The sequence below is a fragment of the Nicotiana sylvestris genome, chromosome 5, assembly GCF_000393655.2.
Source record: "Nicotiana sylvestris chromosome 5, ASM39365v2, whole genome shotgun sequence".
NCBI classification, from domain to species: domain Eukaryota; kingdom Viridiplantae; phylum Streptophyta; class Magnoliopsida; order Solanales; family Solanaceae; genus Nicotiana; species Nicotiana sylvestris.
This window is the reverse complement of record NC_091061.1, coordinates 56,444,919-56,448,819: the sequence shown is the minus strand read 5'-3', so window position 1 is coordinate 56,448,819 and position 3,901 is coordinate 56,444,919.

The following is a 3,901-nucleotide window of genomic DNA, read 5'->3' as shown; positions in this document are numbered from 1 at the left end:
GGTTTTTCCTATGAAGGGCGTTATGAGAGTTGGGAAGAGAGGGAAGTTGAGTCCGAGGTTAATTGGTCCTTTTGAAATATTGAGGCGTGTTGGGGAGGTTGCTTATGAACTTGCCTTACCTCCCAGCTTGGCAGGAGTTCACCCGGTATTTTATGTTTCGATGCTCCAGAGGTATCACGGTGATCTGTCGCACGTGTTGGATTTCAGTTCAGTCTAGTTGGACAAGGATCTATCCTATGTTGAGGATCCAGTGGCAATATTGGACAGGCAAGTCAGAAAGCTGAGGTCAAAGGACATTGCATCAGTGAAGGTTTAATAGTGGGGTCAGCCGGTCGAGGAGGCGACCTGGGAGACCGAGCAGGATATGCACATCCGTTACCCTCATCTTTTCACTACTTCAGGTATGTCTCTAGGCTCGTTCGAGGACGAACAAATGTTTAAGTGTAGGAGGATGTGACGACCCGGCCAGTCGTCTTAAGAATTAATGCCTCGATCCCCTATTAACTACTTTCCCCGAGTCTATTTCTGCTATTTTGATTTGTCGGGATGTTCGATTTTAAGTTTCAGAGGGTTTTGGGACCCTTAGTCCCTAAATGAGAGCATAAGTGTTGGAAAGTTGACCGTAGATGGAACAGTGTGAAGATGGACTCGAAATGGAAATCTTATGGTTCCGTTAGCTCCGTTGGGCGATTTCGGGGTTAGGAGCATGTTCGAATTGTGTTTTGGAGGTCCGTAGCTAATTTAGGCTTGAAATGCTGAAAGTTGAGTTTTGGAAGTTTTCGGTTCGATAGTGAGATTTTGATCCGAGGGTCAGAATGGAATTCCAAGAGTTGCAGTAGTTCCGTTATGTCATTTGAGATGTGTGTGCACAATTTTAGGTCATTCAGACGAGGTTTGGTAGACTTTTCGATCGAAAGTGTGTTTTTAGAGTTTTTGGAATTTTTAAGCTTGAATCCGATGAAAAGTAGGTATTTTGATGCTGTTTTGAGCATTCCGAAGGTTGGAACAAGTTTAAATGATGTTTTAGGATTGGATGGCAGGTTTGGTTCAGGTCCCGGGGGCCTCGGGAGTGTTTTGGATATTCAACGGGTCATTTTTGGAACTTAGGAAATTTTATAGAAAATGTTGCAGCAGTCAGTTCTGGTTTCCTTCATCGTGTTCGCGAGTGGGTTCTCGCGTTCACGAAGAGGAGCTGGGAATGGGGGGAAAAGTTTGGCCTTCGCATTCGCGAGAGTGCCTCCGCATTCGCGAAGAGGCTGGATGGTTGTGTTATGCGTTCGCGATTGGGCTTCGCGTTCGCGGAAGAGGAATTGGCCCAGTGGAGTTTTGTGCATCACGTTCGCGTGGTGCCCGTCGTGTTTGCGAAGTTTCGTCTGTGCAAGGCATTACATTCGCAGAGTGAGGGACACGTTCGCGAAGAAGGAAAAATGGTCAAGTTATTTTGTGCTTCACGAACGCGAGGCTTTGACCGCATTCGCGAAGACGGAATATTCTGGGCAGATACAAGATTTCAAAATCGAGGGTTTAGCCATTTTTATGAAAACTTAAGCTTGGGAGCTCGGATTTGAGCGAGATTTTGAGGGATTTTTAGAGGTATCTATTGGGTAACGATTCTTAAAACATTTTTTCTTGTAACCCATTAACTTAAACATGAATTCATCCTTTAATTTCGGAATTTGTATGAAAATTGGGGAAAAGTTCTTAGGCCAGAAATTGAGTTTTGATTGGGGATTTGACATCAGATTTGGATAATTTTGATATGGTTAGACTCGTGAGAGTGTGAGGATTCTGAAACTATAAATTTTATCCGATATCGAGACGCGGGCCCGAGGGGCATTTTAATAATTTTACATAATTTCGCGTATTAGCTTAGATTTTAATTGTAGAATCAGTTACTTGAAGTGTTATTTACATTATGCAATTGAATTGAATAGATTTGGGCCATTCGGAGTAGAGTACTTGTGGCAAAGACATGGTGTTGGGTTGATTTTGAGCCGGTTCGAGGTAAGTGGCTTGTCTAACCTTGTATGGGGGACCTTCCCCTTAAGATATGATATATTTGATAATTAAAATGCTTTGTACGTGAGGTGACGAGTGCGTACTTGAGCTAATTGTTACAAATCTTGTTTTACTTTAAGCATTTCAATTTAGTTCTTTTTTCCTGTTTTATTTTACCTGCAAATTAACTTGTTGTAGTTTAGAAAAGCATGTTTAGTTGACTTAATTGCCTATTTGCTTAAAATGATTTAATTTTATTATGTGAAGCATGTTAGGTTAGAATTAACTGCTTACTTGGTATGAAATTTGCATTTAATTGAGTATTCTTGTGTTGCTTCTATGTGTTTTTAATTTGGGACTACGGGACGATATCCCGGTGATCCCATGTACGTATTTATGATCTGCACTGAGGTGCGGGATACCAGGAGATCCTTGGCACGTATATTGAGGATACCAAGAAATCCTCGGGATACCAAGAGATCCCTAGTATATATTGAGGATACCGAGAGATCCTCGAGATACCAAGAGATCCCTAGCATATATTGAGGATACCGAGAGATCCTCGGGATACCAAGAGATCCCTAGCATATATTGAGGGTAGTAAGAGATCCTGGGATACTGAGAGATCCCTGGTTACTTCCTTGTGGTTTGCCTTCATCTCTGTTTCTGTTATTGTACTCTTATTATCCTTGGTAGATTCTTACTGTAGACTCTCGATTGTATTGCTTATCTTATCCTGTATCTTTATATTTATTTAATCTCAGTAGGGCCCTGACCTTTCTCGTCACTACCCAATCGAGGTTAGGCTTGGCACTTACTAAGTACCGTTGTGGTGTACTCATGCCCCTTCTGCGCATGTTTTTCATGTGCAGATCAAGGTACCGCTACTCAGGCCTACCATCCTTGAGAGAGGTGACTACTTAGAGACTTTGAGGTACAACTGCCGTGTCCGCAGACCGAGAAGTCCCTTTCTATTCATGATTTTAGTATTTAACCCTTCCGTACTTCTGTTCTTATTAGACAAAATTCCGGAGTTAGAGCTATGTAGTATTTCTTTTTCTTAGCTTGTGATTCGTGGGTTTCTGGGTCTTGGATTTATGTTTGGTATTAAGAGTTAAACATGGTGTATGCTGAGCGGCACATTTAAATACTATTACTACTTTATTTCTATTTTAAATTATTTATTTCCGCAAAATTTGGTTTTTCTTCAACAGATTAGGCTTACCTAGTCGTAGAGACTAGGTGCCGTCACGATGGTTCACGAAGGGGAACCGGGGTCGTGACAGTCATGCTATGAGAAGTAGTGAAAGTATTTTGAAAATAGTTTTTGACATAAGACATAATTAATAGGGGATCATTGATCCATTTTCCAGCATCATCGTTGAAAAAAATTATTTTATTACGTCTCTTCCTATTTGAGGCACAAATGTGGAAGAATTTTTTGTTAGAGTCACCTTCATTTAACCACATAACCCTAGATCTAATTTTCGAATAATCTTCCTTTATTCACAGAAGATCGTTGTGGTCTCTTTTTAAGTCCTTTTCAAGGTTTTGTAAGAAAATGCTCATAGCATAATTTTTTGAATTCTGTATATCATTTAGACGAGCTAACAATTTATGCCTTTTTCCCATAATAGCACCAAACGTTCTAGCTTTCCAATCTCTTAAGCATTGAACAAAATTATGATTTACTCTAAGGAAGTCTGGGTCACACCAATTGTTTCTTAATAAAGAATGAAATTTCGGGTGTTTGCACCAAAACGTTTCTAGTCTAAAGGGTTGTTTATGGAGGGATCTATTTCTAGGTATTAGTTCTACTAGTATAGGGTTGTGTTACGAGTAAGTTTTAGGAAGATGAATTATAGAGCTTTTAGGGAATAAATCAATCCATTCATCATTTCCA